General features: G+C 46.6%; 1 protein-coding gene across 1 annotated transcript in view; it reads right to left on the reverse strand.

The window, feature by feature from the left end:
* The window catches only part of CDH11 (cadherin 11), a 152856-nt gene extending 137259 nt beyond the window's left edge, over window positions 1-15597 (reverse strand). The window contains exon 1 of the mRNA XM_060084423.1: window positions 15381-15597. The gene's annotated coding sequence lies outside the window, so the exon portion shown is untranslated. The remainder of the gene's footprint in view (window positions 1-15380) is intronic.
* Window positions 15598-16270: the final 673 nt, after the last annotated feature.

The raw sequence follows: 16270 nt of genomic DNA on the forward strand, positions 1-16270 counted from the left end.
TCGCATTCAAGAGCATGTGAATGGCATTCTCAATGCTCTCCAGTAGCGAGCCCAACTGAGCCCTGAAAGGAGGTGCAACAAAGCAGGTGAAGTTACTGTTTCTAAAACAGCTCCCTTTTGCATCCAAATCAGCCCTGCATGGGGAGGCATGATCAGTGGGCCAAACTGATATAGTCAATATAACCTTCTCAGAGGAAGAAAACAATCTTCAGAAAAAAATGTTAGTGGAGTCATTTCCCATGCAAATGTAAAAACAGGGGAAACAATACTAGAGATAGTATCAATATTTTCAACATTAAGCAAAGGCAGGCAATCTTTGAGGAGTGATGCTATTTCCATAAATTTAATCAATTGACATTCTTACCCACAAAGCTTGTCTCACTTGCTTTGTTTTTATAACCGTTGATTTAAACGAGTTAGGGAACAGGTTCTGGAGGCTTTTGGCCAGAGCTGAGGACTAAGTTCTGAGTTTCCAAGAGCCTACCACCCATTTGGTTTTCACGGTCCAAATGAAAATCTGAAGTCCAGGAGCTGGGTTAAGAGGAGAATAATACAGGTATTCTCTGGGTCAAGCAGGGTGACTGACTCTTCTTTTTGGACTTTCAGCTGTTCTTCCTGAGGGAGGCAGTTTTCCATTGGAACCTTTTTATTCTACGAAAGAGGAAACAAATCCAGGGATTTGGGAAGTGAGTTCCCTCTTGTCCCACGGTGAGTTGATTAACAAATTAGGGATGGGGAAATGGATGGATCAAGGGGAATACAGATGGAAATGCTCAAAGAATATGAGAGCAGACAAAGAAATACTAAGCACAGAGACCCTGTGGACTTCATCTCTTTGAACAAGACTTTGCCAGGTTGGTGTTTGCAATTGCGTTTGTTTTTGAGTCCTAGGTTGTAGTGTCAAATCTGTTGCCTCTTGACGTCCTCTTCAAATCCAGTGTAGATGATTTTTTTATCTCTCAGAAACCTGGGTCCTTATTAATATGCATCAGAGCAGCTGCAATGGGACTCTCTTCTCCCACCTTTGCTGCAGAAGTAGAGAGTGCCCACTGAAGGACAAAGACTGGGTTTACATGTCTTCTCTCAACATCCCCTAGAAACACATTTTGAACCCTGGGTGCCAAATAAATGTTCTTCTGTGACACTGTTGATAGCATCTTCCCTTCACCTATGCCAGGGCTGGACAGGAACCAAAGTATCAAGAGAGAACATGGATCATGGAATCACAACTTCTTTTCTGCCTAACACATCTTTTAAAATAGTTAAGTCATATGAGCACATGACAGAAAACAATATTTGGTGTCATCTATAAATCATGCCAGGTGGGGAGAAAGCCAAGAATCCGGCAATTTGGGATGCATTAGAAGAGTCACAGGAAAAGCTTTCTGGTTCTTTCAGGTCCTGAGTTCCAATCCTTTGCAACTGTCTATCAGTGTGATATTGGGGTTTATTGGGAAGATGCAAAGAGATAATCTCTGGAAGGCTCAGTAGCAGGCACTCAGTAAGCGCTTGGCAAAGTACCCATTCCCATTCCTTATCGACAATCAGTAGCAAGTCTCATGAACCTATCCTGGAAGCCTCTTAAGTCTGTCTTGCTGTAACAGAGCAGTGAAGAACATAAGTTCTCTCTGTTCAAATCCCTGATTGTCCACTTACCAGAGACATAACACTGGGGAAAATTGTTTAACTACCCCGAGTCTTGGTTTCCATGTTTTATAAATGGGGATAATTATAGCTTCCACCTCATTAAGGTTGTAGTGAGGATGGATTGAGATAATTTATGGAAAGCGCTGAGCTCTGTGTGTCCACATAGTAAATGCTCAGTATACATGGGTGATTGTAATAATGTTGCCCTCTAGTCCCGGCTTCCTGTCAGTTTCCCTGTTTAGAGTCTCTGCCCCTTGGTCAGTTCTTCTCAATGCTGGTCCAGAAATCATTTAATAAAGCATTGAACACATCACTCCCCTGCTCTAAACTCGCAAAGGCTCCCTAGAACCTGGGGAATGAAGTCCAAAGCCCTAAATTTGACATGCAACATACTTCACAGAGAGTCCCAAACTCACCACCCTGCATGCCTCCACTATCACCAGCAGGCAAAACAAAGCTGTGCATTTACATCCTGGTGTTTTTGTCTGCATGGCTCCTTCTCCAGAATGCTGAGATGTGATGGTCAGAAGGCACCATGCCAAGTGATTTGTGGAAGAAGATTTGAGAGCCAGACCATTTTAGAGCTGGAAAGGACCCAAAAGGCCACTTTACAGATGAGGAAACTGAGGTTAATTGGCTTGCCCAAGGCCACACAGCTGTTTATCAGAACGCCAGGGTTTCACTAGGCTGGCCTGCCTAGAAGGAGGAAACCACAGGGCAGCCTATTAGGGAAAATCTGTCAGCAATTGGCTGCAAACTTGCTGACAGGTTATCTTTCTCCATTCATGAGAAATGAGACAGAAGAAAGGCACCCAATAAGGAAAGAACATGAGACCTGCCTCTGTGTAAGTGAAAACTGGGTCCCTCTCTGGCTTGCAATGCGGGGCACGGCAGGAGGGCATTCATGGGGAGAGAGCAGCTGAAATGATTCCGCAGGATCCATCCCTCACTTCAGAGACATATCCTCTCAGGCTGCATTAGTCTCCTGACTAATGCTCCCAAACGCACTGTGGAGGTTTGCTGAAGTTGAAGATTCTCTGTAAGGTTTGCAGCAGGAACAGTGATGAATAAAACACAAGAATCGCCAATGCATTACTTTGAAGGCGAGTGTGCCCAGTTCTAACGGCTAAATTGCAATTTTTACTCTAAGATAATAATACTAATAGTGATGCTTCATTTATATAGTGCTTCTTAAGTTCCCTAGAATAATAATAAAAATGAAAACTACACCTTGTACTACAGCTGTGTCTATATATGAAGTATATAGTGGAGTGAGACAGTTCAAGAGCAAGCTCCCTTCGCTATTGGGATATTTTAGGGCAAAGTGTTGTGAATTGGAGTTGTTTGCATAAAGTACGCCGGATTTTCAATTTGGATTTGGAATTTAAACACAGTTTTGCTGCTATTGTCAATGAAATATTTTATAAAACCTTTAAATATGTTGTTAAATATTTAAAACCTTTAAATATGCATGCTTTAAAAAGTTAGACAATGGAAAGATAACTATTGATGTAGCTGCCCAACCAGCCTCACCTATGTTTAGTTGGCCATTCTTGGTCTGTGATCTGGATTTGTGTCCACGGTGACCTGTCAGGGAGTACCACATTGAAGCTGAAATGCATGGCTCCAAGACTTCTGTGCATCTTGGTGACGACTGGGTCAGGTCTGGGCAAGGGGTGCCATCAACCACAAAATCAAAACCATTCAATGGCTTAACTCCCTTGCCCAGCAGACGGGCTAGCAAGTCTCAGAAGCTTTGAAACTCTGAGCTTCCCTGAAAGCTCCACTCTCTGGAAGGATGATGCTGATTCCTTTCAGCAGTGGGTTAGGCTGTCCTGGGATGATAAGGGACCAGCTGCAGAGGGAGCTTTCCTCTGTCTTTCCTTGCTGCCCTAATTTAAGCACTGACAACTTCCACCTGATCATCCAATCCTTGGGCCAGCAAAGAGGCCAGGATGCTGGGAGGGTTCCCTCCAGAAGCTGGGATGTGGTGAGGTCATTTGCCCGTTCTTATGGGGGCATCCTTTGTGCTCGTATCAATGCCTAGAGAGCTCCTATGTATTCCATCCTTCCTTCTCCAAGATTTTGGCTCTGAATTCAGAATGCTTCTTTCTATCTGGCTGCCCTTAGATTAGGAATACAATTTGGACTCTTGTCCCTGAATCTGGCCTTAGTTTTCTCTAGATAATATTTTTGGGAATTTTGCACTGGTTCCAGAGCCAGCATCCATGGGCCACTTGACCATACAACCTGCCCTGTTCTTTCCAAGAGACCATTTGCCATTCAGATGCCTAGCAGTTATGCTGTCCGCCATAGCTGCCTATGGAAAAACCACTTCATCTTCTGAGCTCCTGAGCCTATCACTAGGCTTCTGCTTAGGTCCTGACATCCTGCCCAATTCTTGCTCAACCCACATTGGACCATTCAGTGTTTAATAAAGGCTTTCTCTGCTCAGTCCTCACAGCTTAACATCTAACTGTCTATCAACATTCTATTAAGCATTTGAGAGGAACTCAAAAGCCAGATACCCCACTCAGTATTGCAGGGGATAAGTTTTCTTACAACAGTCTTGCAAGGATATGCAGGGAAATGAAGCCTTTTGGGTTTCTTAGTTCAAAGCAACAGATACAGACTCTGGGTAACACAGTGCTTGCAGGAAGACTAGAGAAGCAGGGTCAGAAAATGGTCAGGAATGTAGGAGCCTGGGCAGTCAGAACCACAGACCAAACCCTGCCACAGAGCCAGGTGGGTGAGGGCACTGTGGCTGTGCCCGCTGAACGTGGGTAGCGATAGCTTGCGCCACCACCCTGTTTACCCTTGGAAATTGGATGATACAGCAGTCACTGCCACAATGACCAGAGGGAGTTCTTCATGGCCAGTGATTGTGTGTGCATGTGTGTGTGCATGTGTGCACATGCTCACATGCACAAGCGTTAAGTGTAAGATACTGAGTCCAAATTTAAAGCACACTGGGAAGTTGAATCAGCGTTTTAGCTTCCAGGAGAGCTAGGGAAGCAACTCTATGGCCCTTCAAGGCTGTGGAGTAGAAGGAGGGCTTTATTTCTGTAGAGTCTTATTGTGGGTTAGTCTCCAAACACAGGAAGGGGGTTTGGGTGCTATTCAGTCAAACAGACACACAAAGAAGCAAACAGAATGGCAATTATGCATTACAAGAGATGAGTAACATGAAGAATATTGTATTCCAGGGTGTGGAATCACTCAAAAGGAGTGTCTTCTGTAGTTTAACAAGATTCTGTCCCTGCTTCTCTTCTGGTTTTTTTTATTGTTGTGTTGTGTTTTGTTTCTAATAAGAAAGGTAGGTGTCTGAGTAAACCAACCTATTGCATGGGGCTAGGAGGGATGACAGATATTCTGGACAATAGACTAAAGGTTTAAATTTTAAAAACATTTTGGAAGACTGGATCAATAGACCCAGACTATAGATATGAAGTATAACAGAGATAATAATAACAGCAACCTCATTCCATGCACTCTTTAAACACTTTTATATATTAATATCATTTAATATCAGAACCATCCTATAAGGTAGATATCATTAACCCAGTGTTACAGTTGAGGACATTGAGAAATAGATATAGTGACTTGCACAGCTGGGAAGCGGCAAGCTTTGAAGCAAGGCAGCCTGACTCCCTAGCACTGCTGAAGATGCCTTATCATGTCTTATGTGCACAGGAACAGGTGGGGAAATGTGACTTAACAGCAGCACATAAGGAAAAACAAATAAACAAATAAACTGTGGAGCATAAGTCCTCTGGGTGATGTGGCTGGCAATAAAAGCTAATGTAATGTAGCCTCGGGCTGCAATAAAAGAAGTGTGTAGAAGGGAGTTGATAGTCTAGAGTCTAGCTGCCTCTAGGTTTCTGTCTTCAGTCTTTCCCTCTGAGGAGGGCTGGAGCAAAAATGAATGGGGTGTTCATTCTAGAGATGTTAAGACCAGGGAGAAGGCATCCTGGAAGACAACTTAGATCCTGAATAACTGCAATGGGGAGGAAGAATTATATCTATTCTGCATGACATCAAAGGCTTGTACCAAAGAATACCACCTCTGGGGAAACAGAGTTTGGCTCAACCTAAGGAAGTATTTCTAAAAGTGAAAGTTCCCAATGTCTCAGTGGTTTGCATCCAGGGGTAATGAGCTCCATATGACTCGTGATGCTCCAGCCATCACCAGCACATGGTAGCCAGGAATGGCATAATGTGTTGGTCTGGGTGGCCTCTAGGGTCCCCTCCTACCATGCAGGAGTGCAACGCTGTTTTTCCTTCCCCAAACCATCCCTGATCACTGAACTGCATGTGGCTTGTCCTTACTGTGGTCCTCTTTGTATACTTCCTTTGCAGCAAGGACAGTATAAGCCTTGAGATATTACAGACAGACCTAGTATGTTCTGCACCACTGATATTGTCAGCTCTCTGAGGGAAGGCCCTGTGATTTGACCATTTCATTGTGCCCAGCCCAGGCCTTTCAATAAAGTATGGGACAAAGAAATGAGTTTGAGATGGAGTTCAAACCAAACCCTGCCAGAGGGCCCTGTGAAAGCTTAGGGGTGGCAAGGTGAGGATGCCATTCCTACTCTGTTATCTCTGGAAACTTGGAATGGAGGTATTAGTGGTAGATGTCTTTCAGATAGGACAGAGCTGAAGGGTGAAGTCAAATGGTACATATTGCAAAATATTATCAAATGGCACTGCATTGGCTGACCATGACTTCCAAATAGTAGATTCATGCAAAGCCCCATAGATGTTACGATTTAACTGCCAAATTATGTTACAGGGTGAATATATATATATATACACACACACACACACACACACACACACACACACACACACACACACACATCTATATACTTGAACCAATGATCTGTTTAAATAAGAATCAGACCACAGCTATATAGACTCTAAAGAAAAAATAAAAAGGCTTCTGCTTTTAGATAGTGGTGAACGATTGGGTTAAGAGCCAAGACCCCCACTCCCCAGTCCTTGCTCCCCTCTGCTCCTACATCACCAAGTGACCTCAGGCAAGTCATGGTTCTTCTCTGGGTCCCTGGACCCTCATCTCTAAACGAAGATTGACTGGAATAGCTGATAGTTCAGTTAATGACTTCAAACATCTGATTCCTGACAGTTCTACTTGGTAAAGTGGGATGTCCAGTCCTTGTTACAGGAAGTAGGAGGTCCAATCACCGTATGGTGGTTAGACTGCAAAAGAGACTCTGATGTAAGATGTCACGTATTAATGGGGACATTGACAAAATGGAGTGGAAGTAGATGGGAGAGATGAGGACGGTGAGAGGTCTGTGAACTGTATCTCGCCAGATTAGCTGAAGCACTGAATGGCAGGGCACACTGACATAGGGGTTAAGTTCGGTGTCAGATACCCGAGTTTGAATCCCAGCTTTGCCAGTTACCTGCTGTGGAACACTGGGAATGTCTGGGTTTTTTCCTCTGTAAGGTGCTAGCAATAATTTTACCAGCTCATAGGGTCACTGTGGGTAAGTCTCATATTATAGAATGTTCTTAGCACAGTGCCCGAAACTAGCTAAGTGCTCAATAAATACTTTTTATTGGATTTTAACTGTCATTGGATGCCATTTTCAAATATTTGTAGGGCTGTCAGAGAAGGAAAAAGTGACGGGGAGCGGGGGCAAAGTGACTGTTGGGAGAAAGTTATAGCAGAGGGGTATTTTAGCTCCTCATATGAGGGGGCATTCTAATGAGCAGAGGTAATGAATCACCTCTCATGTCATGGGTTTCCAGAGAGGTCGCTAGCATGCTGTCATCAGGACATTTTTTTTTTTTTTTTTTGCGGTACGCGGGCCTCTCACTGTTGTGGCCTCTCCCGCCGCGGAGCGCAGGCCCGGCCGCCGTGGCCCACGGGCCCAGCCGCTCCGCGGCACGAACTCCCGTCCCCTGCATCGGCAGGCGGACCCCCAACCACCGCGCCACCAGGGAAGCCCTGTCATCAGGACATTTAAGCAGCCGCAGGATTAGTGGCAAGCAGAAAACCTGCTGAGAGGGAGAGTTAGACCATAAGATCTCAGAGGCTCCTTTTATGGTCAAGATTTGGGATCCTATAGGGGCACAGGGTCAAGCCGTCAGCTCAGTTCTCTGTCCAGCTGCTCTTCTCCAGGAAGCTGAGGAGGCCCAGGATTGCCACACATGTCACACATAGCAGAAGACTGCTGGGCATGTGGAGTCAGACAGGCTCGGACACCCAGCTTTCCTTCCTTCAGCCTGGTGAGCTTGGACAAGTGTCTGGAATCCTCCTGGGGGTCATTTTCCCCACTTGTAAAATGGAGCTGACAGTACCCTCCTCATGGGGTAACTGCATGGAATTAAGGAGGTAGTGGGTGCAGCACCTTTCACAGAGTAGCATCTCATAAAGTTGGCTCTCTCCCCTGCCCTTTTCCCAGCAAACACAGGCAGAGCCTTCCTTTCATTGCACCCTGCACTCAGGAGGGAATGCATAGGGCCTGGGGTAGGAACAGATGACACAAGGAGGCCACAGATGGGACACAGCAGGACAATCTGGAAGAACCAGGAGCCTTGGAAAGCCCAGCCTGACTGTGATACTGGGTGTGAAAACAGAGCACCATCAACAGCTGCGTGGGGGTGAGGGTTCCTGCTATTTTTAACGTGATGCCAAATCCCTGGGCTTTTGCTTGGGCCCGAGGAAGACCGCAGACAGGGCAAGAGCTTCTTCAAGCTGCAGTCTTTCCACGAGTCAGACTGTCACTGCTCACCCTCCTGAAAACCCCAAACTACATTTACCTGAAAATCAAACAGGCATATTCTGGAAATGGCGACAATTTATCAAGAGACTAATTATCATTTAAGCTAGTCTGGAATAGTAATGCATCCCTTTTAAAGGGAAGCAACCCTTGTGAGGAATATCTCAACATCACATGCTTAGCAAGCTTTCCCAGTAAGATATTACTTCAGGGCAACTTTTCCACAGCAACCCATATGTAAAAACAAGCGGGGAGAAAATGCAAAGGTAGGAAGGAGGCAGGCACTTTTCAAAAGCGATACTTATCTCTAAAATCTCGACTGCCTCTTGAATATTTTAAATGGAAGAGGGATGGGTCACTTAAACTTATGAAATGATTTTTTTAAAAAGGCAGGTACTAATAAACAATTCATCACTAATTCGGAGAGGCCTCAAGCCAAAGGGAAAGTTTAGTGAAGGATTTTGGCCTAAAAATTGTGAGGAAGAACTTCTACCTGCCACCATTAGTCTATAAAAGTGATGCTCAGATCTCTTTCTGAGAGGACAACAAGGCCCGAGCAGTCACTGCGTGCTTGTTGTGAAGCAGGCATTGCACCCAATCCTTATGTTACCTTACAACAATCCTAGGACGTGGGTATTGTGAGGGGCTCCATTTTCACAGGTGAAGTAGCTGAGTCTTACAGAAGTAAGGTAGCTCATTTTTGGTTAGTACTTTGTAAACAGTGGAGCTGGAATGGAGAAGAATCAAACTGCTGGGCAGGGCTGGAACTAGGGTGAGTCAGGTGGAGCTCTGTCCTTGTGCACAGAATATAAGGGGATGCCAAAAAACTCAGTAATCAAATAATATTTTAAGGAAATATTTAAACAATCAAGATCACTAGAAAAATCCACAATGAGCAAAATATCAACATTTTAAATAAAGACAGGATTGGAACTTCCCTGGCGGTCCAGTGGTTAAGACTCCACACTTCCACTGCAGGGGGTGCGGGTTCGATCCCTGGTCGGGGAACTAAGATCCTGCGTGCCATGTGGTGTGGCCAATAAATAAATAAATACAGACAGGATCTAACTCTGCACTTGTATGTCTTAGCCTCACTCTCCTCACCCTGACCTTGGCCCTGCCGCTCGGCAATACTGCCTTTAAGTCTGAATAGGTGGTCCAGGCCTGGGGGATGATGGTAATAGGCCGGAGTGTTCGGTATGTGATCATCAATAACATATACCCAGAGATCATGGTGGGGGTGAATGTACCATAATTAGAGGATATGTCTATCCCTGCCTTCATCCATGCTTGTTCTTACTGAGAATAAAACAGCATCCATGGCAGGGATGCTGCTCTAAATTCTCACTGTTTGATCTCACTGGCGGAGCCTAACAATGGCTGAAAAGGGATCTCTGTGTGTCTTAAACTAAATTCAGGTAGGGGCCTCCACTGCTATGGTTGCTATGTTAGGTGATCATCATGGTGGCCATTTTCTTCAAGAAAAGTGAATGTGGAGAAGTAATCTTAATTTGTGAAATCATGCCAGTGCAGAGGACCGTGTCAGGAGGATTTCCAGAAAATAAGGAGGTTCATGGAGTAAATGAAGGTTTTTCTTCAACTGGAATAACCAGAAAAATTCGAGAAAAAGGCAATGCTTATTCACAATATCCTTTGATGAGTACTCAGTGCCAGACGGCAATAGAATAAGGCTCTGGCCACTGTTTGCTGTGGCCTGTAAGGCTGTGTATGCCAGCTTTCTGGATTCAGCACCTCACATGGTCTAAATGAGTAGAAAGAGAGAGGAAAGGGGAGAGAGACACCAGTCCTTGGCCTGCCATGAGAAACAGCATCATTAGTCTCTCCCACACTCTTTTTTTCCCCCTCCTCTTTCTTCCTTTCCTCTCTTCTTCTCTCTCAGACTCCCATCTCATTTAACATCCTGTGTACTAGGTTCTCTGCCTGAGCAGAAACCCTGACCACAGAGACTCTGAGAACAATGCTTTATCTCTATAAGCATCTTGGAACTCTGTGACTGTCTGACGGCTAATTAAACCAAATAACAGTGAAAATTTCCCTCCAGTTCTAATGAGCGTGCATTATTCACAAGCACTTACAATTTAAAAGTGCCTTCGTTTTAAAAGTTAAATAAACTGTCCGGCGGTAAGTGAGCTTCGGTTTACAAAACACTTTGTCTTACTTTCCACTGAGTTACTTAATACTCCCTCCCATAATCCATTTGCATTGATCCCTCCTTCATCAACTGCCCATGCATTCCAACACACTCAGAGCTGCAAAGAACTCCACTGCTGATTCACCAGGGAGGCAACTGGACTCAGTTAAAAAAAAAAAAAAAAAAGATACAAATAAGAATCTACTTAAGACAGTACTTATTTTTTTTTAAATAGAGCTTTCCTCTTAATTATAATATAGCATTAGTTTTTTGTTTCATTCTTCTGAATCTCATAATGACACTATCAAACAGTAACAAATATAAATTTGTGCAGCCTGGAATACACAATTTAATCATAAGCAGTAATTTCCATATCACTGAGGAGGAAAAAAAAGTCAAATGATTAAACTCCAGGGCATGAGGACCAATCTTGAATTAGATTTTACACTCTGCTAAAGTTAGGTTTTGTACAGCAATATCAAGAATGGTTTAAAGGTAGTAGTAAAACATTTACTGTTTTATTAAAACCCCAGGCCCCAAAGTGTTTACCAAAGATCAAAGTGCTATTCTTTTTTGCAAATTAAAAATGTCTTGCAGACGTCTTCAAAAACCTCTTGAAAGAATAGGCAATGATATCACAGCAATCTCACTAATATTTCTCTTCTTCATTCATTCCCTTCCCCTCGGAGTCTGAAATGATGCTTTTTTTGCAGGGAAGAAAAAAAAAAAAAAGAGCCAGAAAATCCTCCCAGATCACTGACTCAGTGAGAACTGACCTTGTTTCTCATACAGCCCAGCCCCCATCCATCTCCTGCTCAGACATCTCAAGATTCAGATTTTGCAACTTTCTAGTAAACTCCAAGGTGGGAAGAGAGTGAAGGTAACGGGATCCACCGACTAGAAAGATGTTAATCCTGACAAACTGCTCAAGCAGTAGCCTGAACCACAGCTAGATTGAATTCGGTCTCTCCTGAGAGGTCCAGACAAGGCTGCTGGTAACAAAACCGCTTTTCATGGTGCCCTCAAAAGCAGATGGGCCTCACGCACAAAGTTGGAGAAGGGTGCCATTGCCCTCTAGTGGCCAGAAGTGCAATCTTCCGCGAAGGAGCCCATTTCCAGAGATGCACAAGGCTCTCAATGTCAGCGTAAAATTATAGCAGAAAGATGTTTAATTATACTCCTCGAGTGTCTTCTTTAGTCCTTCTTTGCCCATAGAGGAGGCTGTGGATGGCTATCATCGTAATCCTGATGGAAAAGCTCACTCCTACTGGTGCACCAGAATTTGTCCAACTTTCTCCAGCTTTGTTTTTTTTTTTTTTTTTTTTACCAGACCTGTTGATGTTTTTCCCCTAGTCCCTTAAATAACACACACGCACATATCTATAAATAGAAAGACAGAGAGAGACCAAAGATATTTACATATTTCAGGGGCAATAACTTTGGACTGGAAAGGCTGACAACTATGATGTTTTGGTAAATCTAGAACAGGGGTTCTTGACAAATCAGGTAACTTTTTATGGAACAAGGACCAATTGCATAAGTGGGAAAAACATCCCAAACTTATTTCAATCCCTTAAACCATTGGCTGGTGAATTTACACAACGGTGAGATTTTCTAGGGAGGAAAAAAACTTAGGAATTTATAGTTATTCTGCAAATTTGACAGTTCAAGAAAAAAAGATTTGCTACCTACTTTCAAACTCTATAAACCACTGTCTTATCATTACTATTTAATGATAAGGTATTCCTGTGATCAAAGTGAAAAAAATCAATGTTGAAAATAAACTTAAACGAAATGATCATATGTCTGGAACATCTGCCTACAAAAATGTGTGGAAAACGAAGGCAGACTAAAATCAGATTTGCAGATCTTTAGATGGTTCTGATAATAGCTTTGAATATCACAGATCAAAGTTTACATGAACTGTCAACTTCATAAGTCACAGACATTCACAGGCAAGGTTCTGGGACACACTATGCTCATGGGACTGTAGCTCTGGCATTGTAAAACAAGCCTTGAGGTCAAAGTCATGGCGTTTCCCATATGAGGGTCCCCAAACCAGAATCTTTACAAAGCAGCCATGTAATTCTATTCAAAGTGGAAGAAAAACCATGAATTATGAAGACAAGTGCATTAAAGGAGCATGAAATTGATCTGTATTCCCCCAAATCACAGCATGGCTCTCCAACCCTGCCCCTCCTCTTCACACGAATAAACAAACAAACATACACATCCACAGCCACCACTGCAAAGAGGAAACATGAGTTCTGGGTCGTAAAAAAACAGATGTAACTTCTTAAAAAATTCTCAAATTAACAAAATACTGCATCTTAATTGAAAACAGAATTTAGGTTTCTAGTAATTTTACTGTCTGGTGTTTCGATAAGAATGCTGAACGTAATGAAAGTTCTGAAGTGCTATCAAGATGGTCCAGTGCTTCAATTAGAGCTATTTCAAAAGCCTATTTTTCTAGTAAGCAATAAGCTCAGTTTGAGTAAATCTACATGTCTGGGCCTCAACAGATTATCCTATCTCAGTCCGTTCAATGCGGCTCTTCATTTTCCCTCCCCCAGGGGTGGGGAGGCTTATTTATTTCTTTTCTGACAATGTAGTAAAATGACCAGCTTATACAAACTCTGAAATAACAAGGAAAATAATGGTAATAATAATTATTAATAATAAAGTGCAGCTGCAAGACCTTTTAAATGTATTAATTTGCAGTGTTTCAAAAGCAAGATGTAAAGATAATTCTCACTCAAGGAAAGTTTCCTGGCCCCTCAGATGCCTTTTCCTGGTCTGTACTTGAAAACTACTCACATTCCTTTGTACTAGGCAGGATTTCAGTCTTGCACAGAGGTTTGAATTCTAGGGCCCACTGGCCAACTCTAAAACTTTGAATTAGAGCTCATGACTAAGGAACTTTAGTGATCAGGAGCTTCAGGGTCCCTCTGGCATTGGCCCCGACCCTCTCTTTGTTTTGCAACTTTTATTCCTTTCTTCTACTGGAAGAAGACCAGGCTCCCTGCAGCTGGGGTTGGGCAGTGATTACTTCTGGGTTCTGATGGCTGCATCTCTGTATTTGTAGGGAAAATAATTCCAGGATTAATGAAACGAAGGTCAGCCTCTTCTCTTCTCTCTCATGGTATTAGGCTCTAGCTCTCAGAGCCCAGCGTGGCAAATGTGCTCATGCGATGCTGGCAGATCCTCGCTCCTGAGAACACTTCTACACCTCGGTCCCCGGGAAATCCAGACACCCCGCAAAACCATCGATGTTTGCTGCAAGCCCAAGTGATAAATCGATCCATCCTCTCACCAGATTAATTATCGTGGCTTCCCTGTGATTAAATCGAAAACTTACTCTGCCTCGTATGAAACTGATAGGAATGATAGGAAGAGGAAAACCGGGAAAGATTGCAGAGCCATCCGAAAAAGATTTCTTTAGAGGGAAACGGGAGGGAAGACTTCATAGGCAGATGTATACCTTCATGCAGCAGGATTTTAGAAACAACCTTCCACCCCACCCCTTAGGGACGACCCATCGTCATGCAGGGATGGCATTATTAAATAATTACAAGATGCAATTTCTTAATAGCAGTGCTTTGGCCCGTGAAATTCCTGCTGCATTATCAGCAAAAGCAACAGGGCTTTCTTTTTCTAGCATTTCGAAACCTTTCACCCGGGAAAAGGAGGCGTGTGGACACAACCGCTCCCGCCCCCCCCCCCCCCCCCCGCCCAGAAAGCAAGGAGCAAGGCCTTGGCAAGAAAGGGATGAAGAAGCGCGACCCGGGGGCCTCCCTGACCCCAATTTCTCTGGGGACTCTTTTCTTCACAGCACCAGGCATGCCTCCTACAGCTGTACCCGGGTGTAGGGGGAGAGGGGTGCTCTCCTCGACGGACCCCACATTCTGCGGGGTTCTCCAAGCTCCTCACCCCCGGCTCCCATTCCGGGGCAAAGATGAGGGAGGGAGGCCGTGCGTGCGGAGCTGGAGAGGCTCGGCGCGTTCCGGGAGGAGGCGCAGGCTGCGGGGAAGGCTTGCTTCGCAAAGTTAACGTTGACCCCGGCAAGCTCCGCCAAGCCCCAGCCAGAGCCGAGCCCGAGTCTGAGCCGCTCACGGGTCACCCCTTGAGCTGGCGGGTGCTGACAAACGGCTCCCCGAGCCCCCGAAGAGACTCCGGCTTGAGGGCTGGCGCGCGCACCGCAGTCGGCAGCCCCAGCCGCAGTCAGCGGACCCAAACCCACGCTATAAAAGTGCGGGGGGAATCGCCGACCCGAGCTGGGTTCCTTCCGTTTTCCGGGGCTTCCCCGGCGGTCTCGCTAGAGGAATTGAGTCCCCGGGAGCGCTCGGCGGGGATGGGGAGGAAGGGGTAGGGACACTGCAGAGCGCGGTCATGTCGTCGCTTTCGCAAAGAGTCGCAGCGCGGGCGGGCGGGCACCGCGCCGGGGGCGACTTTCCCTGGAGACCTGACCGGGGGGCAGTCGGCGCGTCCGGAGCGCAGCTTTGCAGCCTCTAGCTCCAGCCGGGTGCAAAGCCCCTGTCTCGCGGCCTCGGCGCAGACCCCATAAAAGGCCGGAGCTGGGGGAGAGACTGGAGCGCACATCTGGCGCCTCTGCCCCCTAAGCTGCCCGCGCCACAGCTGGCTCCCTTCTTCCTTTTCGCTTTTTAAACAAATCTCTTACCTCCGTCCTCCCCCCGGTTCTGCTTTGCATTAGTGAAACCTTCTCGTGTCAGTCCTCCCCCGTCCCCAAACATTCTCATCCAGAGACACCCCCCACCCCACCCGAAGAAGCCCCATCCAGGCGAGAGGAAGGCACTGGAGGCGCGCCTCACCTGGGGCCCTGGAGGGTGGGCGCGAGGTGCGGGCCGTCGGTCGCTGGCGCAGGGCGAGCGCAGCGGTGTCAGCCCCGGCCCTAGTCCGGGTCCCATTCACAAGTCGGCGGCGGCTGCGAGCGGCCCCCGCGGCATCTGCTCGCGACGCTCCCCTCGTCTGGCGGCGGCCGCGGAATGAGCCGCCGAGCGCGCTGGTGGCAGGAATGAGAAACCGGGGGGAGGTGGCGGGCGGGGTGGGGGGGCGGAGGAGGAGGGAGGCCGCCGCTGGGAGGGAAGAAAAGGGCGGGGGGCGGAGAGGAGCGGAGGCCGCTAGTCGCGGCGAGCTGGGCCTCGCAGAGGCTGCGGGGGCCGGCCCGTCCGCGTCCCTCCCCCCAGGGGCCCCCGGGATGTCAGCCCCCGGGATTCGTGGCCGCCCCCTTCCCGCCTTGGGTCGCCGCACTCCGGCTCCCCTAGGGCTCAGACGGAGTCCAGAGCGACTGAAGTTGGGCTCCAGGGACGCACAGCCAATCAGGGAGGGCGGCACAGGGAGACTGGGGAGGGCTCCGGGGCCCCTCTTTCCTCCTTCGCCCAAATCCGCTCCAGCTGGTCAGGCTGGGCCCTTGGCCCAAGAGGCCTGGGTGGTGGGTAGGGGGAAAGCGTCGGCCAAGTGGGGGAGGCAATCCGGCATCGTGCTTCCTCACCCCATCGCCCCACGTTCCAAAGACCCCTCCACGTCGGTGGCTTCTGCCCTATTCCCTCTCCCCATGCCTAGCAAACTCTGCTTGGGGCGCGGGTGGTGAAACCTGGGGGAGGGAGACTTTGGACTTGGGAAGAACCACGTCTCTGTTCTCTCCCAGTTCTCCCTCCCCACCCATCCCCAAAGCCTAGTGTGGGGAAGGCGGGTGCCGGGA

This window comes from Mesoplodon densirostris, chromosome 19 (assembly GCF_025265405.1).
Source record: "Mesoplodon densirostris isolate mMesDen1 chromosome 19, mMesDen1 primary haplotype, whole genome shotgun sequence".
NCBI classification, from domain to species: Eukaryota; Metazoa; Chordata; class Mammalia; order Artiodactyla; family Ziphiidae; genus Mesoplodon; species Mesoplodon densirostris.